Consider the following 21,140-nt stretch of genomic DNA (forward strand, 5'->3'; position numbering starts at 1 on the left):
AAGGCAGGAGAGGATATTCCGCCCAAGAACAACCCTTCAGGGCCTCAGGGAAAACGACATCATACAGAGGTACCGGTTGAACTGGCAGGCCATTCAGCAGCTGCTGCGAAACATTGAACTGCAGTTGGCCCCCACTTTGGTGACACCCCACACCATCCCAACAGAAACAAAGCTGCTTGCCGTACTTCACATGCTGGCAAGTGGCTCTTTTCAAACAACTGGAGCCCTGGTTGGCGGAATATCACAACCATCATTCGCCGCCTTTTTGCCCAAAGTACTGGATGCCATCATTCGACTGACACCCCGCCACATCTGCTTCCCTAACACACTGCAGAAGCAGCAGGAAACTAAACAGGGGTTCTACGCAATCAGTGGCTTCCCACACGTCCTTGGTGCAATCGACTGCACACATGTACGCCTTGTGCCACCTGCTGCAACTGAACACCTCTACCGCAACAGGAAGTACACACACTCCATCAACGTGCAGGCCATTGTCGATCACCAAGGAATGTTCACCAACATTGTGGCTAAATATCCTGGGAGTGTACATGACTCTTTCCTCTTCCGTCCCTGAACCATCAATCAACACTTCCAGGATGGACGATATGGCAATGGATTACTTGTCGGTAAGTACAGAAAACCTACTGACATACACACTGCACAGAAACATTCTAGGACACACAACACATACACCACAACTGCAACATGTCAACAAGAACACACTCAGGTCGTGACATAGCTAGCCAGGTTTCATTGGTCACCATTGAACCTGTCACACATCTGACAATACTGTACAGCCTAATGTCAATACATCTGTGGCACAACGTGTGGAGTGGGTTGGCTAAATGTCACCTGCGAATAGTAAGCCTCACAATCATGTTTTCTATAATCTATTGCAGAAGTCTAAAGGTATGGGATGTACATGGTACATTGATATCAACGTGTTAACAACACTGTCAAAATTAACCTGTGTATGGAACTATCATCTCACCCCCAATCAAGACACAGGGACACCTGGATCACAAGTCACAGTGCAAGGGAGGGCACACTGGACTGCAAAGTCCTAAACATACTGCTGACAACCACTCACCAGCCAAACACTCGGTCAGCCAACAAAACAACACAATGCAGATGGTACATCCTATAAGCCCAGGATGCTACACAATAACACAAAAGAGAAACAGACAACACAAGACAGCTACTGACATGCAAGCTGATATTAATGGGCCAAGCTACATCTAAATTATCCCATTCTCTTTCTCCTACAGCTGATCAGGGGTATGGGATCCAGCCATGGATCATGACACCATTTGCCAACCCAAGTACTGCAGCAGAGCGTGCTTACAATGAGGCACATAGGAGGACACGCAGCATAGTCGAGAGGACCTTCGGCATCCTCAAGTCCAGATTCAGGTGCCTCGACATCACTGGTGGTAGCCTCCTATATTCCCCTGAAATGGTCTGTAAGATCATACTAACATGTTCCATCCTGCACAACATTTGCATAAGAAGGAACATTCCCCTCCTGGAACCAGACCCACACATGCCTGAAGACGAGGAAGAGGGGGATGCTGCCCTGCAACATGAGGGGAAACAACCAAACACGGCTGCTGGAGTGCGTAGGCGCCAACACATTGTGAACAATTTCTTTTAAATATAATCACCATCACCACTTTATGAACTATTGTAAATAAACACTGATAAGAAACACCACATCATGGTCTGGCTATTCATTTCTGCACACCTTTAGCTCTAACTATCAGAAGAAGAGTGTCGCCTCATGGAGCATTGATGATATAACAATCAGGACACAGAAAATCCCACTACAAATGTTATGCCTATCATACAACGGTCACATACACACACAATGTAAATGACTGACATCCTGTACAGTTCACCTTTGAAGGGCAATAGCTGAGGACCACACCTATTACACACATACATGTTGGAAACATGGTTCATCGCAGCATATGGCACACAACTAAAACACCATTACTCAAGTAGGGGAAAACAGGCCTCATACATCAGGCAGTTAACATGCTTTTGCTTCAGGAACAGGAATGTATGACCAGACCCTTGACAGCAGTAAGTCCAACTACCTACAATCTTTGCAAAGACTATCTGTCACTAGAGTTACACATAAGCAGAACATACACAGCACAAGTGCCACATATATGACAAGCATCCAGCACATTACATCCCATCTACATGTCAGCCCTTTTCTAAAATCCTGACACACCCATGCGCCTGGTCACACCCCACCTGTCTGAAGAGGTCCCTGGAATACAAATATGTGTACCCTGATATTTCCTCATCTACACACACACACTAACAAGAGTCATCCAGTGTGCCACACCCTTTCCTATGGTATACCATTGTCATAGTACTATCTGACTGCATGGACGTCAGCTCAAATAATACACTGGCTTGGAGTTTATAAGGCCTGGTATGACCTGTAGATTGCTTCCCGTGTGAAAGGTACTGTAGGCCATTTGAAAGCAAATCTCATCCGACAGGACTTGTGAGACACTGATGGAGGCCACACCAGTGATCAGCTCCATGCACACCACCCAAATTTACATGCACCGTCCCTGCTGATGCCTCCAACAGCATAGATGTTGACATTTAGGCAAATACACCGTTAAGCATTGCTACTAATGTAGCCGTGTAACACTGTATCTGGGTTCATGTGTCACCTTCAAAACAACACAGGACATACACAGTTTGACATGTCAACTGTCTACTGCTCCCTCCGACCAGTCTTAGTCAGACCACTGATCATGTCACTTGTGAAAGAGCTGGATCCTGATTGACCCTGCATCCTGTCAGCCTGACTGGCACCTGTCCGTGGGTCACCCTAAAGATTCCCGGTGGCCACATATGGACCACACTTGCTGTTCAAAACCTCTCATTCCTCAGAGGCTAATTTGTCATTTGCCTCATCAATGTATACTCAAATACATTGTATTGCATCATCTGACTTTTATTTGTACCATATTTGTTACAGTGCCCTTGAATAGCTAAATCATGCCCCATCCCTTGTCTGGGCCTCATTAATGCCTAAACTACAAAGTGTAACAGTGTACCTGGGCCATAGCCTGGGATGGTGTACATGGGCTCCAGCAGAACCAGCAACCTCAGATAATGTCCATGAAAAGTCTACACATTTTAGGACCCTGACTGTTCACACGCTGAGTAACATTGTCCAAATAATAGAGATGGCCCGTGTGTGGTGAATAGCAGCCATATTATTCTGCACAGAGGCTATGATGTTCCCAGATGCAGTTGCATCCACAGAGGCCAACCTGAGTACAAATGTTGCAATGACACATGCCGGATCCTGACACCTGAGACATTCTCTCACTCAGCACACCAAGGTTGCCCAGTTGAAAGTCTCATTACACGTCTTCAGTGACAGGGTGGGACCATCCACGTGTAGGTTACCATGTCCTCAATGACTTTACTCACATTTATCTCCAAAGGATACTCATTAGAAACACGATTAGCTGCCACTAACTCATGATGAGACCTGGACGTAACAGTGACAACATACACCTTAACAGTTGATACAGGATCAACATTGGACCACACACATGAACATGACACCTCTGTGAAACTGATCACAGGAAATATGTGGACACGGGCTGCCTCGGATGCTGGTACACCACAGCCACTGGAGAGTTGTGGCTCAGTTATATGTCATCAACTGTGGCCTCATAATACATATCTGCTCCACCTTTGGCTCTCTGGCATAATTACAAGGTACCCACTTCGTCAAGGCTTTTCCCTGACTCACTGTTAGAGTCACCAACAAGTGCCCTAGAAGCAGTTTACAAATATCCAGGACAATAGGAAGGTCCGACTGTGGGCAATTCTCATTACCAAATGTCAGCCATCCATCTGGTGCATGTTTTTCCATTTATGGTGTCTACCTTACCCAAAACCTTGGTAGGCCACACAATGGATTTTGCCACATGTATGACTGACACATGTCCTAACGCATTTCCACATTGACTTGCATCTATGGTATGGACACATTGACTACACATACTACAAGCAAATTTGCTATAATGCATTTTGTGATGCACACACACGGGGCCTACAACTACATTAGTGGCCACTGCACACACAGTGAGCCATAGGCATTGAGGTATTGTACCCATGTACGTCACACTGCTATCTTCTCCTGATGGCAAACATGGCCACATTCTGCAAGACATATATGTAGCCCAGACATTTGGTCAACTAGTGCGTCAGCCAACCGCCAAACTCCAGCTAAGGAAGTATTGGTGCATTGTCAGCTGCAGTATGATGTCTCACATATGAACATACACCACCAATCACCAAAGTGGTTGCAAGCAGCCTATCACAGTAGTGTCCCAATTATAACCTAGCATGAAGATTGAAACATGCCACTAAACCAGGTAATGCATTAAGGGCCACATGCATCAAAAACCTATTTGCTATTATAACATATGGAACTTTAAGAATTTGCTATTAAATCAATGCTAAATTGTATGTCTGATTTTTTAAAAGTAGTAATAGGGAAAACTTCAAATGGGCAAATGCTATTACTGATTTGCAAATAGAGAATCATACTCAATTTGCATCTATGGGCCTGCTGCCAATGGTTTAGCAGTACAGAAATTGGGAAAATCGTTGATTAATTAGCAAGTCAGGAACAGCAAATCCCAGGGTGCTGGGGGCCTAAGTCCCCCTCTGCTGCAGCCCAATTAAAAACTTTTTACGGACACGTGAAGCACACACATGCTTAAGGGGCATGTGTGCGCTACATTTCTATAGTAAAACATTTTTCTTCTAAATTATCTGGTAATTAGCACCTGGTTACCACCAAAAATTGTTTAGGCGTCAAATGCATTACCTATATGGCCATTTTGCAATTAGGAAAAGCTTGATACATGTGCTCACAAATTAGCTAATAAGGACACCCTGTTAGCTCTTTCATATTTGGAGAGTCGCAATTTGCAATTATCTACATGTGTGCGCAATTAAAAGAAATCTCCATTTTGGCCAATCCTTACTATTGCACTGTGAATGCCTTCCATACATCCTGAAAGGCACAATTGCTTTTGCTAAGCCCAGTATTTTGCATTTAGCACCGTTAGGTAAAGCAAATTTGCATGAATCATCTGGACATAAAAAATACATAATTTGCATTATGCGTCATATTTACACGCATACAGCTTATGCGTCATATTTTTTGATGCACAGGAGTGAAAATAATGCTGCATCCAAATATTATTAATAATTGTTAAATAATATTTGGATGCGGCATATTTTTCACCTCTGGAAGTGAAAATTATGCCGCATCCAAAATATATTTACCATTTATTATTAATATTTGGAGGCGGCATTAATTTCACTCCTGTGCGTCAAAAAATATGACACACAAGCTGTATGTGTGAAAATATGACGCATAATGGAAAAAAACGGCGGCCATGTTATGCTGGATGTGATGTAATAGGATATCCTGTTTACAGAATCTGTACAGTGTGTGTACTTTCACTTTCACTTTGCAGTCTGTGATTCTTCTAGACTGTGTGGCTGTGTGCAGAGTGTTGTCCTGTGATTTTGTGCTTTTGTGTCCTGAGTGCTATCTTACTTGTTGTTTTGTCATTTAAATATTGTTGTATAATACTGTCTGAGTGTGTGTTGTTTACATTTGTCCAGTCCAGTTGTGTATTTATTGTCTGTGGGAGTCTGTTGTGGGTACTGTTATATAGGGGATAGTTGGGCTCTTCTAATTGTTAAGTTTACTTTGTATTTCCTTATTCCTACTTTCCCCATTTTCGCCTTTCTTCTTTTTTTCCACTACATGTTCCCCTTTTCTGTGCTGAGATGTCAGGTAGGCTACATCTTGCCAGGATGGGTGAGGAGGAATTGGGGGGGTTCATATGGCTGGTGTGCCATTTCCTCCCACTGATGCTCGAGGCTGGGGATAGGGTGATACAGGGGTATCACACTGAGGCCCGAAAAGTCCGGTGGGGGAAGGTGCGGCATCACTTGGTGTGTGTGTATGGGAGCCAACGCAATGACCACCAGCTGAAGCACCGCAGGGCTGACCTGATCTCCAGGGATCAAGATCTGCTGGACCACCTGGGAATCATGATTGGTGGCCCTGTTGGTGAGTACAGATCATGTAAATGTGCACAATTAAAAGCTGGGTAGTGACATGAGATGATTGGTACACAATCTGCCAGATAAGTTGCTGAGTGTGTGTAATGCTGAGGAAACATACAGGGTAATTGATGCACTATGTGAAGGATGACAAATGCTAGCAGTCAGGCAGCTCATGCTCTGCAAACTTACAGGATGCTTGTTGCTTAATGTAATTTAGTGCCGCCTTTGTGTCAGACAAGCTAAACATTAATGAGGCAATCATGACTCTACAGGTCACAATTGCCAGTGAAGCATGGATGTACTAACATCATACCTACATATGTTGACGCTATAGCTAGACTGACATTGGAAACCCTACATGATGCTGAAAATGAGTGCTGCCTTCACGTCAATTGATGATAGCAATGTGGCCCAGACATATGTCTCATGTGTGTCTGGTGAGTGTGTAAGGAAAGTGTTCACGGCAGTGCTATGCCTGTTAGGGATTAATGTGCTCCTTCATATTTTATTGATACATGCCAGATCTGGACATGAACCATTTTTGGAAAGGAGTCAGGTGCCCTCAGCTAACATCTTAGACAGGTATTTGGTGTTTCTTGTGCCAAAATCCGATTAGGGATGGCAGTCCAAAGGTATGGACTAGGGTACAAATATCTATGTTTGGTGACAATCACCATTATTGGGACACATCAATTTATGAAACTGTAACAACATGAGGTATTGCCAAAGTCCCTTCCCCTCTGTACAGTGTACCTATCTGTCACAAATGTGTCATGACCACATAGGCTGTTTGACAGGTCATGCAGTCCTCAAGTAACCAGCCTTTGGATGTCTCTCTTGGATGCACATGATGAGACGAATACACACCAATATTGTTGCTGCTCAAAATGGAGGTGCATGTTTGCCACCATATGACAGTCAGGGCCACTGCATGTGTGTAAAAGTATGTGTAACTGTAGCAGGAGACCCATCCTATGTAAATGTTGGCCGTGAGATATTCCATGCAGTATGAGCATGTCTGAAAGGGTTTCATTACTTATGTCAGCTTACACATTGTTTTTGTTATTGAAATTGTTTGTCAGTGCACTGATTCTGAGCACATTCTTCCTTCCATGCTTTACAGGTGGACCTGCACCATACACAGTGGGAGAGGTGGCTTGTTTTGAGGACCCCAACACCTACAGTGAGTGTTGACATGTGTATTAAGTTTTGTGTTTGCTGGTGATGTTTGATGGACTCCTGTGTGTTGAACACATTGCAAGGTGTGATGCGCTGCCCAATCATTAGTCTTGTTCCATTAGTGGGATTTCAGTTCTTATAAAATTTTGAGTTGACCAATGCTTATCCAATTGTCTGATCTAGGGTTTGTAGACCATTCCTGTAGGCCCCGCTATGAGAACTGGGGTGAGTCATGTGGAATACACTAGTTACAATGAGATTTGCACTGGGACTCGTCTCAGACTGAGTCTGCATGTCAGACTCACATTCTCCCAGATAGCTTCTGCAAATTGCTTTTCTGAAGACTGCTGCTTCCCTATTCACCGATGTACTGAGTACACTGTAGGTTGAACCTTCTGGGAGCATGTACTTCCACATGTTGTACTACAAGTGTGTGGAACTAGAGTGCAAAGGCCTAGGTGTGCATGCTAATCATGATCATGGGTGTTTTTGCTACTCTGTGTCTGTTGAAAATAAAGCCTCACTGGAAGTATGTGATGTTGACCTAGGTCAGTATATTCTGACATGTGTGGGCCTTGGATAGGTCAAGGTTTAGCTGACTCCGATTTGTTGATAGCCCTTACCGGTAGTGTGTGTGTAGAGCCAAACACATGTTGAGCTTTCTATACACTCCTGGGTGTGCATGTAGTTTGGAATTGTTTGTTGTTCTCCCCCCCCCCCCCAAACACAGGAATGGGTTTGTGAATAGGGTACCTAGGACTGAAGCTACCAGTATGTTACACATACTTGTGACTAATTGAAAGTTTGTTTTGAACCTAGTGTACACACTCAGGTATGGCACATGAGTACTGTACTAGCAAATCCTATTACATATAGCAGACCTTGTGGTTTGTGTTTATCATCACATACACTGACATATGTAGTCCAGGCAATAGGCGGAGGATGTGCAGCATGATTGTTAGCTGACAACTGTCAGTACTCTGATGGCAAGTTATTGCCAGTTGCTACCCATCATGTAGGTTTTGGATGTGCTATGTGTAAGATGACCTTTGTAGGCAGGCTTTCTCTGAGACTTTCAATGATCTGTATGGTGATGTGAGCTGTTACAAGTACAGTAGATGTATTGTCAGATTGACCACTTGTGCTATTTCACACAATGCAGCTCCTATGGTAAATGGTTGCCCTTTGTCTTCACAGCTGCAAACATGACACCCGCCCAGAAGCATGAATTTGAGAGGCGGGCCATGAGGTACAGACACAACCTGCAGGTGCAGTTGAGGTTCCGAAGGATGGCCCGTACATACCAGTCAGATCGGGCCTCCCGCGCATGGTGGGCTTCACCACAGGGTGGCCCAACGTTGCCCACCACAGCCACCACCACCACAACCACCGGTTCTCCCCAGGTGGCCCCACCCACAGCGGGGACAGTTGTCCCTACATCTGCAGCACACCCAGGCCCCAGCAGTGTGACAGCTGCAGGACAGTCCAGTGGGCTAGGCTCCACACGGCCACAGAGCACCTCGGCCAGGACACAAACGGCACCAGCACCAACAGTAGACCCAGCGGCATTCCTGGCTTTGGAACATAAGATGGACCGAGTTTTGAGGAGGGTGAACAATCTTACCCAGGATGTCAGCTACATAAAGAGGCAGGTCAAATCGATCAGGCGGACCCTCCGGAGGGCCAACCTCTAGAAATATCTTTTTGCAATGGACATGATTCCCTCCCCTCCCTCCTCTTTCCTTGTTCTCATGATTAGTGGGCTTGGGGGATTAGTGTTAGGTTAGTATAGGCTGTTAGTTTAGTTAGTGTTAGGGAGGGGGGTGGGGGGTCCTGATTCTTTCTACTTTTACTTATTAAGTGTGTGGGTGGGTGGGTGGGGGGCAATGTTGGGGTTCCTGTGTGTTTCGTTAAAAAATTACTTTAAAAAACAAAAACATTTTTTTTTAAATAAAAAAAAATCAAAAAAAAATATGATTGTTTAGGATAGTATAGTATGTGTGTAGGTTAGTATGTGTTGTCCTCCATGTGTCCTGTCTCATAATGGGGTATGGGGGGTTGATGTATAGAACGATTCGTTACATGTGATGAGTAAGTTTAGCTTAGGTTAGTTAGGGACAGTTGTGGGTAATGAGTAGTCAGGTTAGATTAGGGTAGGTATGACTTTTCCCTTAGTTTCCTCTTGTGTGATTAGTTTTGAATAAATATATAGATAACCCTTTACATTATGTGTTAACTGCTACTTGATCATGGCCTTGGCATCAGTGTAGATGATTGTTGTTCTATGTCATTTGTGTCCTATGCTACAAACAAATTCAAACTGAGGTGTAAAATGGCAGCTACCCCAGAGCTACCTTGGTAAGAATCCACCATTTGTTTGAACCACCAATCACAGTTGACATGGATCACAAAGTCTTTTTGTTGATGAGTATGTTTTCTACGTCACAAAGTGTGCTTCCAGACTTGGTATTGGGGGGACAGTTTTAGGTCTGACTGCAGTGTGATGTTCAGGGACCCCTTCTAAGATGAGTTCTTGTAAACACTCTTGTCTTCTTGTCTTCATGACTCACATAGATCATTTGTGTCAGTATTCAGCATGATTACCTATTTGGATGTTAACTCAGAAAGGTTAATTCATGCAGTGTTTTGTAGTATTTGCTTAGATTAGACTGCACAGTTCTATGTGTTAGTATTGCATGGTGACAACATTTATCAGCCACTATTAGTTGACTTTGATATCCCTTGAGGAAGCATTATTCTGTCCAACACATCATGATGCTGTGTGGTTTCTCACTTCATCAGGTATTCTCCACAGGATGGGCAGGCTATGATGCAATCCTGGCCACTGTGCAGATGTATCTGACTACATGATGTCAGGACAGTTGTATTGACAAGCTACATGATTTGAACACAGGCACATTCGTGTTATCTACTGCACAGTTGATGTGTCACATTACACAGAGACATATTTGTTGTGCAAGTGCTATTTATTGAAAAGTGCTGTAGTGCAATATGTACATTGTCCATGTTTGATGAGTCCTTTCTAGTGAAATCTTACATTGTGATCCTACAGAAGGGGTGTAGGTAATGCTACTGATATGCTGGGGTGATGTTACAGACAGTGCAGAGGGACAGGATTTGCCGATTAGTAGGAGAGAGACATTCACTGGGCATGCTGACAAGATATACAGTGGTTAGCAGAACAGTCATTGAGTAGAGTTGTTGTAAGACTGGCATTTGACAAAACGTAGGACCTTGGTAAAAGTTGGCCATGGTGCAGGAACTAGTGCTTCCGGGTACTCTTCCGTGTGAATGTGATTTGTTCCATGTCTTCTTCTTCTGATGTGTGTGTTGCCTCCTCTGTCCTTGTTGTTGTTGGTTGTGAAGGGGCAACACACACCTCAGTGTTAGAAGATGTGGAGTCAGACATCCCGGTCGCTGCTCCCTGTGAAGGTCTTAAGGGCAGTACTGCAGCAAGGAGGATCTGCTGGTTCTTGAGAATAGCAGCCACATCACGATGGTAGGCAGCCAGGTCGGCCCTGAGGGAGTCATGATTGCATTCGTGCATGCAGTGGAATGTTTGGGGTGCGAGGTGTTGTGGCAACTCCCTTACTGCAGTGGTGAATTCCTTGACAGTTTCCTGTAGTCCTTGCAGTATGGATGTTAGGGCTTGCATAGCTGCTGCCTGATCTGCAGATGACATCATGCACGAACGCACCCCCTCAAGGCTGGCTGCCATAGTTTGCATCCCCACCCGCACCTCCTTGGCCAGCTCCTGCTGTACTCCAACTACAGTTCTCTCAAAGCTGGTGCCAGTGTCGTCTGAGTCCTCAGCTGTTTTGGAGCTGGCAGGTCTTACAATTGGGGTGGTGGGTGGATCCTCTGCGATGGCTGCTTGTTCTGTGCTTCTCCTTGTGACAGAAGGTGGGGTCTGGAGGGTTTCAAGGACCTTTTGGAAGGTCTTCTGGGGAATGTTTATCGGCTTGTCATCCATGTCATCAGTGAAATCTGGGACAGGCATATCGGCAGGAGATCCATCTTCCTCTACAATGAAACAGGGTACAATTAGTGTGTCTGTGTTGTGACAATTTTGACGTGACGTGTCTGCCTTTTGATGAATTCACTTTGTGATCTTGTTTTGTATTAATATCTGCAGTCCTTCTGATGGGCATTGTTTCAGGCCTATGGCCCACCTGTGTTACATGTATGTTATTGAGTTATCAGACTTGTCAGCCTCATTGCCTCTAGGTGTTGCTTTATGCCAAATAGAAAATTGCCACCTTGTTGTCCTACTCGACCCTCCGTGTATATCCATTCTCATGGTGAGACCTTTCACTGGCTGTGGGTGTTCTGATGGCCCTGGCAGCACACTTAACTATCAGGACCTGCCCCAATCCCTGATCTTCCACATCAACTTAATTGTAATTGACATGTGGCATATCCTATGCATGGCAATGTTATGATCTGATATGGATGTTGACATTGGTAATGTGTCCTGCTGATGTTGGGTAATGTGTGTTACCCTGATAATCGTATCAGTATCCTATTTCTCCCTCTGACTGTGCAGGTGTATTTCCGCGACCAGTTACATGTGTCCCCTCCTCAATGCTGTTGTCTGAGCAGTATGACATTTGTGATGTTCCCTTGTTACCCAGGCACAGGATGGACCCTGACATATGCAGCATGGGTGTGTCCTTAGTGCTGTGTCACTCCTATTGTTTTTTTACATTGGCTGATGTTTGCGGCAACTATGGGCATTGACATTTGAGTGTACTGGGGCATTTGTCTTGTTTCTGGAGATTGTTGTAGTTGTCATCCTCACCCCCTAATTTAGGTATGTATGTTCCATGGGGAGGTTACTGCCATTGGCTACTTGAGCTGCACACAGATCAGAGGAGGTAGTGGCGACTGTTGTTGCAGTTACATTGCAGTTGTCGGTTTGGCTAGAGGATTGCTAATAGGGCCCTGCTTAATGTAGGAGGTATGTTGGCTGACGAGTGCCAGGATGTCAGTTTGACGTAGTGGCCTTCCCTCCTGTCGTGGCTTTTCCTTTGCTCCATCGTTGGCATGACAGCATGCCCCCATGGGACTGTTGTTGGTGTCGTGTAATGGTGTGCCCCAGCTTATGTTTGTGCAGGCCATGCCCCTTTACCCATGCCACTCCATGTATATGATGACTTACATGCAATGTGTAGTAGGTATTCCCCCGTTGCAGTTGACATTATTGCATTTTACTTCCCCATGCGACTTACCCTGCATGTGCGTTGTCTCCTGGTAGTCTGCGCTGTCCTGTCCTTGAATCCCTGTGACAATCTCCTCAGGGATGACGGCTGCAACCATCTTCTCCATGTGGTCCAGGGCCTCCTGGTGTGCTGGACTCCCCCCTCCAGTCTTCAGTGCTGCCTTCCTATTCCTGGCCATCTTTTCCTTGGTCCTGCGTTTGCAGTCATGCCAGCGTTTCTTGCACTCGATGACTGTTCTGCGTACTTCAGCCACACTGTTAATCTTGTCAACAATTTGTTGTCATATAGCCTCTCTCTCCTACTGATTGGCAACTTTGAGGTGACAAACAGTTGGTGCTGGTCTTCCGTCACCTCTTTAACCAGAATTTCCTGCTCCTCTGCACTGAAGCGACACTTTCTTTTCTTTCTATAAGTGTCCTGGTTCTTGTGTGGATCCTCCTGGCTGGTTCCTGGTCTGCTGTCATCTTCCAGCGGTCTGTAGTGGCATCTGGGATCCATTTTGGCTCTCCTCTGGTGAACTGGCAGTGTTCGCGTTTTTTTTTTACGCTATTGCGTCAAAAAACGACGCATATCCGGTTTGCGGTGTCGTAAATCGACCCACAGGCATTTCCGCCGCGTTAACATCGTTTTCCTTTACGACTTGACGCCGCGGTGTGCGGCAAAAATAATGACTCCCACCTGTTGTTTGCGCCGCCGTGCGTCAAAGTATAAATATGACGCCCGCGCGGCGCAACAAAATGGCGTTAGCCGGCGGTAATTTTTTTGACGCAAAACTGCGCCGCCGCAGTTTTGCGTCAAAAAGTATAAATATGGTCCCTAGTGTGGCCACCTTGGTCCTGTTTGTTTTATTCAATTGTGGTTACGATCTTTCCTGTCTTGAGAGTTTTTGCAGGATTTCCTTGATCGAGGGGTTAATGATGTTGAGAACAAGTACAGGATATGTCCTCTCAGAGGTTTAATGATGGATGAGGGCAGAATGCCATCTGTATTGGAGGTGACCTTCAGTGAGCTCAGAGTGTTGGTGAGATGGAGTTGAAGGAGGCTAAAAGGTCTGGAGGAATGAGGAATGAGGGATAGGAGAGAATGTAGACCTTTGTCTCATGTTGAAGTGAAACTTCATTTTGTTGATCCTCTCAGTGAGTAATGGAGTAATGACTGAGGGCATTGCAATTGTTAACTGATGATGAGATGGGAGGGTTTAGAAGTGGATTGATGTCTTGTTTGACAGCTGGAATAGAGCTTTGTTTTTGTTTGCTGTTTTGTTGATGGTAATCTTGAAGAAGGTGGCTTTAGATGTGGTGGTGAGGGAGCTGTGTGGAGGGTGGGGTACATTGAAGTGCTTTGAGTTTAGTTAGATCATTTAAGAAGTTCCTCCTTCTCCATGTTTCTCCTTCTGAATAAGTGGTGCTCTTATTCTCTGAGTAGTCTTGGGTGTAATATGGTGATGCAGATTTCAGTTTGTAGAACTGAGTTCTAGTGTAGGATTGTGATCTACATGGTTCGTCGGTGCAGTTTTTCATTTTTTGAGGCTTATTTTGGCATTTGGTATGCAGTATAGGGTATTAGACAGGTTACTTATTCTTCTTGGACGCTGGCCAGGTGGGGTACTGTGTTTTAGGGGAGCAGAGTTTTTTTCTCTTTTTCAGTGGTAACAATGCAAGTGTGTGGTTGAAGGGAAAAACAAGGCTATTGAAGTGGTAAGGTCTGTCCTGGGTATCTATTCCATGCCATGACTGGCGATGAGACTGAGAGGATGAACGTGTGTTGCCTTTTGAATAAGTTGACTCAGTGACATACTGCCTGATGTGAAGCCTGTTGAGTTGAAAGTATAGGAATCATTTAATTGTGTTTACTATGATATCCATGAGTATGTTGTAGGCTTTAAAGAATGAAGGGTGGCTGTGTTAAATGGAAGCAGCAGAGATGTTCAGCATTTCTTCCAAAGTCACTTTAGGGGCAGAAGGAAATTGATAAAAGGGACAGTTAAAGGGTGCAAATAACTCAACTTCCAGCTAAATGGCTAAGGGTGAAGGGTCAGGAGGAGAGGATGTTTCTATGAGCCTCTGTCCTGTATTGTGAGTGTAGTAGAATGTGTTCTGAGCTGTAACCTGCAGGCATGTGGATGTCAAGTATAAGTTTGTTAACCATATTTCTGTGATGAATACTGCTTCTAGACTACATTGTATGATGATGTCAGCAACATTTGTAGCGTGTGTGTGTGAGACTAAAAAGTGCATATTGATGAGCATAGGTTAGAGAGTTTACATTGTTTGTAGTGCATATGTGCCTCTGAATGACCTTTGGATGGGATTGTTATTCTTCTGTGGGAGACAATGTTGATTGTCTTCGTCTAGTCTTGGTACGAGTAAGTGGCTTGCTATTGTGTATGTGAGGGAGACATGATACAGATTGGTTAACTGAGAGGCAGATGATGTGGCCCTGGGCCTTCCTGGCCTGAAAAGGCCACATTAGTCACAAGACACCTTGGGCACACGAGGTTATGTAGAGTGGAGTATCAGGAATCAGAAGGAGGCTCTGATTGGCCATCTCATTGGAGGAAGACTACTCAGGATGCAAGATTGGGTGAGGCTGGGATGAGGGATTGGCTATGTGGGTTTGCATTTTCTGGCAAATGTGGAATTCCAGAGATGCAAATCAGGGGAACCTGTGGTTGGTTCTCAGAACTGTTGAGATCAGATGACTTTAACGTTGGCCAAAACAAGAGCGGGGCATCTGACAAGCTGTCACTATTGTTAAGTTAACATAACCTTCCACACACAGACTGGGTGAATTTGGGGACATGCTGCACATAGGCCCATATTTTCTTTTTTAGCGCTTCATTTGTGTCATTTTTTGATGCAAAAGCTGGACAAACTTACAAAACATAGGCCCATATTTATACTTTTTTGCGCCGCATTTGCATCATTTTTTTTACTCAAAAGTGGCGCAAACTTACAAAATACAATTATATTTTGTGAGTTTGCGCTGCTTTTGCGTAAAAAAATGACGCAATTGCAGTGCTAAAAAGTATAAATATGGGCCATAATTGCATTTTGCAAGTTTGCGCTGCTTTTGCGTTAAGAAATTGCGCAAATGCGTCACTAAAAATGTGTAAATATGGGCTATAGTTGTTGCAGGAATTGTGGGCCTTTTGTTTTTCACTTTGTTAAACACCAAAGTGTTTGTCAACAAAAGTTACACATTTTGTAAGCCCAAACTCAAACAAACTTTTTAGTTCTGGTGTTAACCAAGATCTTTTGTGTTCAAAATAGAATTTGGGAAAGTTGTACATTTTGCATATTCTAACTACAATTTGTCATCCTAAGATTCATTTAGATTCATGTAGTAGAAAAAAAGTTATCGGATGTGTTAAAAAAATATGTATTTCGCATTATAGATCATGTGGGAAATGTTGCTCTCCACTGCAGCAACAACTGCTGAAAGATGTAAACCAATCTATAGATGCAAGTTAAACTTCATTCAAAATTCTGTGCTTTTTTGATTTGGCATAAATCTGTTAAGATAGTAGCAGTTGTGCGGGCATCAAAGAGCTAGAATATAGAGGTAGTTCGTTCATTTGAAGTCATAAACATTAAACTTTATTTTTTCTTCGGTCGCATTTAAAATTTTCAAGAATGTTACTGAATGAGCAAGGGCTTTATTTATTTTTTTCACAATATTGGACTTGTGAATTTGCACATGGCTAATGCCTCATGTTTAGTAAACTCCTGATCAGCTGGATGCCACTGCGCCGGCCTGCCTTCCGTCCTTTCTGCCTCTGTGTGCACTGTTGCATTTCCCATGCCCTCCTTGGTTAGCTTGCTTTCCAGGCTGGCCTGCATTTTCTGGCTGTGCCCACCCTCTGTGTTCCATTGTGCTGTATCTGCTACTACCACCTGCCATTCCTCCCTGTCCTTTGTTCTCTGCGTGAATGTCCCTGCTCTTCCCCTCATTGGTCCTTTGTGTTGCTACTGCCTCTCTGCCTTTCTTTCACTGTTCCCCACTCCCACTCTGCCCCACTTCTCCATGCATGTGCCTATGACCCTTCTTTTGCTGGTCCACTGTGCTGTGACTGGCCCTGTATCGCCACTGCCCTCTTTTGCTCCATCTGCACCTCTCTTTCCCTCTACCTCTATTCCCCATATGCATGCCCCTCCTCCCTCTCCCTTATCCTTTTTACTGCCACTGTTATTGTGCTGCTACTGCCCATTGTTGCTGCCCAGGATCCTGTGCTTGCCATCCTCCCCTCTCATTCCCCATGTCTATGCACCTGATCCCTCCCTTCCTGGTCTGTTGTGCTGCCACAGCCCTCCGTTGCTCCCTCTGCCTCTCTCTTTCCCACCTCGGCCTACTATCCATATTCTGTGTGTGTGTGCCACTGCTCCTCTTTCCCTGGTCCATTGTGTTGCCACTGTTCTTGTGAAGCCACTGCAATCTGTTGCTGTGCCAGCCCCCTCCATCCATTCTCTGTGTGCGTGTCCCTGTTTCCTTCCTCCCTGATCCGTTGTGCTGCCACTGCCCCCGTGCTGAATTGCCCTCCCTTACTGTTCTTGCTTTTTCCTCCCCACTATTCTCTGTGTGCATGCTCCTGCCCCTTCCTTCCTGGTGTGTTTTGCTACCACTGCCCCAATGTTGCCAGTGCCCTCTGTTGATCAATCAATCAATCAATCAACGAGGGAATTTGTAAAGCGCACTTCTCACTCGTGAGGGTCTCAAGGCACTGAGGGGGGCTGCTACTGCTCGAAAAGCCAAGTCTTGAGACGTCTCCTGAAGGTAAGGAGGTCATTGGTCTGACGCAGGTGGGTGGGAAGAGTGTTCCAGGTCTTAGCAGCAAGTTTCGAGAATGACCTGCCACTGGTGGTTGCTCTGTGGATGCGTGGGACGGTGGCGAGGGCAAGGTCAGCAGAGCGAAGATGCCGGGTTGGGGTGCAGAAGGAGAGCTATCTGTTGAGGGATTCTGGTCTGGTGTTGTGCAGTGCCTTGTGAGCGAGGATGAGATGTTTGAAGGTGATTCTCTTGTTGACGGGGAGACAAAGCAGGTCACTCAGGTGGTTTGTGATGTGGCAGTGGTGCGGGATGTCCAGGATGAGGCGTGCAGAGGCGTACTGGATATATTGCAGTCTTTTTCTGTAGTTTGGCTGTGGTTCCTGCGTAGGGGGCATTGCAGTAGACCAGTTTGCTGCTAATGAGGGCTTGGTTTCCATGGGGATCAATTTGTAGATCTTCGGAAGCATGCGGAGGGTGTTTAAGCAGGGAGACGAGATGGAGTTGACTTGCTGGGTCACAGAAAGTGAAGAGTCCAGGATGAATCCCAGGTTGTGTGAGTGGTCGGTAAGTGTCGGTGCGGTTCCCAGTTTGGCAGGCCACCAGGAGTCGTTCCATGTGGAGGGGGTGAGCTGAAGATGAGGACCTCAGTCTTGTTGGAATTTAGTTTCAGGCAGCTGTTCTTCATCCATTTAGTGATGGCCTTCATTCCTTTATGAAGGTTGGTCTTGGCGGTGTCCTTGGTGAGGGAAAGGATCAGCTGGGTGTCATCTGCGTATGAGATGATGTTGAGGTTGTGGGATCGGGCGATGTTAGCGAGCAGAGCTATGTAAATGTTGAAGCGGGTCAGGCTAAGGGACGAACCCTGAGGTACGCCGCAGATGATTTTGATGGCTTCAGAGCGGAATGGAGGGAGGCGGACTCTCTGAGTTCTGCCGGTGAGAAAGGAGGTGATCCAGTCTAAGGCTCTGTAGTGGATTCCTGCGACGCTGAGGCATGTACGTAGGGTATGGTAGCAGACGGTGTTGAACGCGGCAGGATGAGGGCCATGGTTTTGCGGTTGTCTAATATGGTTCTGATGTCATCATTGGTGACGATGATGGCAGTTTTGGTGCTGTGGTTGCTGCAAAATCTGGATTGGGATGGGTCCAGAGTATTGTTTTCCTCAAGGAAACGGGTCAGTTGTTTGTTGACAATTTTCTCTATGAATTTGGCTGGGAAGGGGAGCAGGGAGATGGGCTGGAAGTTCTTGAGGTCCTTTGGGTGCACCTTAGGTTTCTTGAGGAGAGCATTGATCTCTGTGTGTTTCCAGCTCTCTGGGAAGGTGACAGACTCGAAGGAACTGTTGATGATCTTCCGGAGTTGGGGTGCAGTGACGGAGCTTGCTTTGTTAAAGATGTGGTAAGGGCAGGGGTCGGATGGTGAGCCGGAGTGGGTGGTGTTCATGATTTCAATGGTGTAGTTGTCGTTGACATGGGTCCAGGAGAGCATGTGGGTGGGTGTTGGTGGTTGACAGGGGATTCTGAGTGCTTAACCTGTCATGGATGTCTGTGATCTTGTGGTTGAAGAAGGTGGCTAGGGAGTCGCAGAGGTCTTGTGATGGAGGGATGTCATTGACATTGGAGCTGTGGTTGGAGAGCTTCTTCACGAAGTTGAAGAGCTCCTTGTGGCTGTGTGTTGTTGTTGATGCGTTCTTTGAAGGCGGATCTCTTGGCGGTTCGGATGAGTTGGTGGTGTCTGTGAATGGTGTTTTTGAAGCCTGTGTGGTTGTCCAGTGTCTGATCTTGGCGTCACTTCTTTTCGAGTCTTCAGCTTGCTTGCTTAGATTCTTGGAGGTCGGCGGTGAACCAGAAGGCCTTTCTGTTGGTGCGTCTGTTGGAAGGATTTTTGTTCGGGCGAGAGTGTTGGCACAGTCGTCGATCCATTGTCTGAGGTTGTGGGCAGCTTTGTCAGTGGTGTTGATGGGTGGGTTCTGGGAGAGGGGGGTGATCAGTTGGTCTTCGGTGATCTTGTTCCATCTGCGGTGGGGAATTCATTGCAAGTGATGGTGTATTGTGGGCTTCTCGAAGGAGAGGTGGATGCAGCGGTGGTCTGTCCAGTGGAGTTCAGTGGTGTGGCTGAAGGAGACGTGTTTGCGTGCGGAGAAAATGGAGTCAAGTGACGAGATGTTTGAGGCCGAGGTTGGAGAGGTTGTCGAGCAGGGTGTTAGAGTTGTTATCGCTGGAGGTCTCAAGTTGGAAGTTTATCTCTCCAAGGAGTATGTAATCTGTGTATGCAAGAGCGTGCATGCTGATGATGTCGGTGATGGAGTCGCTGAACTGCGGTCATGGGCTGCGGGGTCTGTAAACGAGGGTCCCTCGGAGGGTGATTTAGGGTCGGTGTGGTTCTGGAAGTGCAGGTGTTTGGCGGATGCTGATCGAGATCCTGAGGGTGTTATTGTGGACGATGCCTCCTCCAGGTTTGTTGGAGCGGTCCCTGCGGGTGATCTTCTAGCCATCCGGAATGGCTATGGTGATGTCTGGCGCTGAGGAGGGGTTCATCCAGGTCTCGGTCATGAAGGTGACATCTGGGAAAGTCCAGTAGATTCCAAAGTTTGACAGCATGTTTATGGACGGAGCAGGAGTTGAGTAGGAAGGGTCTGCGGGTGAGATGCGGGGTGGCTTGATGGCAGGAGGTTGAGCGGCCAGTGTTGAGGGTGTGGAGGGTGGTGGCGTTGTAACGAAGACGGGTGTAGCGGTGGTGGGGGGGTGGGAGCCAGGGGTTCCGATGCTGGGTGTGGTCCGGGGCGGATGGGCACAGACAGGCTTGCATTTGGTGCACCTGCTGCGCGCATCTGCTGCGCAGCTGCATAGCAGCCGGCATTAAGTAGGGAGGGAGGGGGAGGAGAGGACAGCTGGGAGGCGGGAGCAGGGGTGAAAACAGCACAAAAAAGGAGGAGGCTGCCGAGGCAGCAGCAGTGGGAGTGCAGCACGCGAGAGAAGAGGGGCGGGGCTGCAGGGGCAACAGCGGCGGGGGAGAGAGAGAGGGAGGAGAGTGAGAGTGACAGAGAGATTGGAGGGAAAAGCGCAGAAGTAAAGCAAAAGTCAAAAGGGCACAGAGGAGAGCGAACAGCAAAAGGTGCACAGGGGGGCAGGCATAGAAGGGAGAGCACACAGAGAGAGAAGCAGAGAAAAGGAGAGAGACAGCCTAGTAGGAAAGCAGAGCTCTCCCACTAGACACCAGGAATGAGGCACAGGCAGAAGCCTGCAGGTGGAGGATGGCTTCGAACTCCTGACAGGGGTCAGGAGTTCAGAGGAATAGGGAACAAGGCCTCTACTTACCAGATGGAGCTACGGGAGGCAGAGCAGTTCACTGACCAGGTCAGATTGAAGCCTCTGACTCTCTCTCTTCCCCATATTGATTCTGTGCATACCCTTCACCTTTCCTTCCTGCTCTGTTGTTCTATCACTTCCCATGTTCTGTCCCTGTCATATGTATTACTTCTACTAATTCCCAACAGCCCCTACAGTTTTCTGTGTGAGTGCCCCACCCACTTTCTCCCTGGTCTCCCCCAAGCATGCACGCACCATAATAGTATGTTTACTTACCTCAGATGTCAGTGAGGGTCATATTCCAGCTAATTGTACTCCATTCTTTATTACACTAACAGTGAATAATATATTATTGACTATTATACAACACTGACAGAAAGGAAGGAAAATGGAGCTCCAAAGAACATCTGCGAAGACAGCTACCCCTGTGCTCCTAGTTCTGATTTTGTAATCTCTGAGGCCAGAGGTCGCAAAGGGAGTGCCGGGGTTTACAAGCAGCAGA

This window comes from Pleurodeles waltl, chromosome 2_2, assembly GCF_031143425.1.
Source record: "Pleurodeles waltl isolate 20211129_DDA chromosome 2_2, aPleWal1.hap1.20221129, whole genome shotgun sequence".
Taxonomy (NCBI): Eukaryota; Metazoa; Chordata; class Amphibia; order Caudata; family Salamandridae; genus Pleurodeles; species Pleurodeles waltl.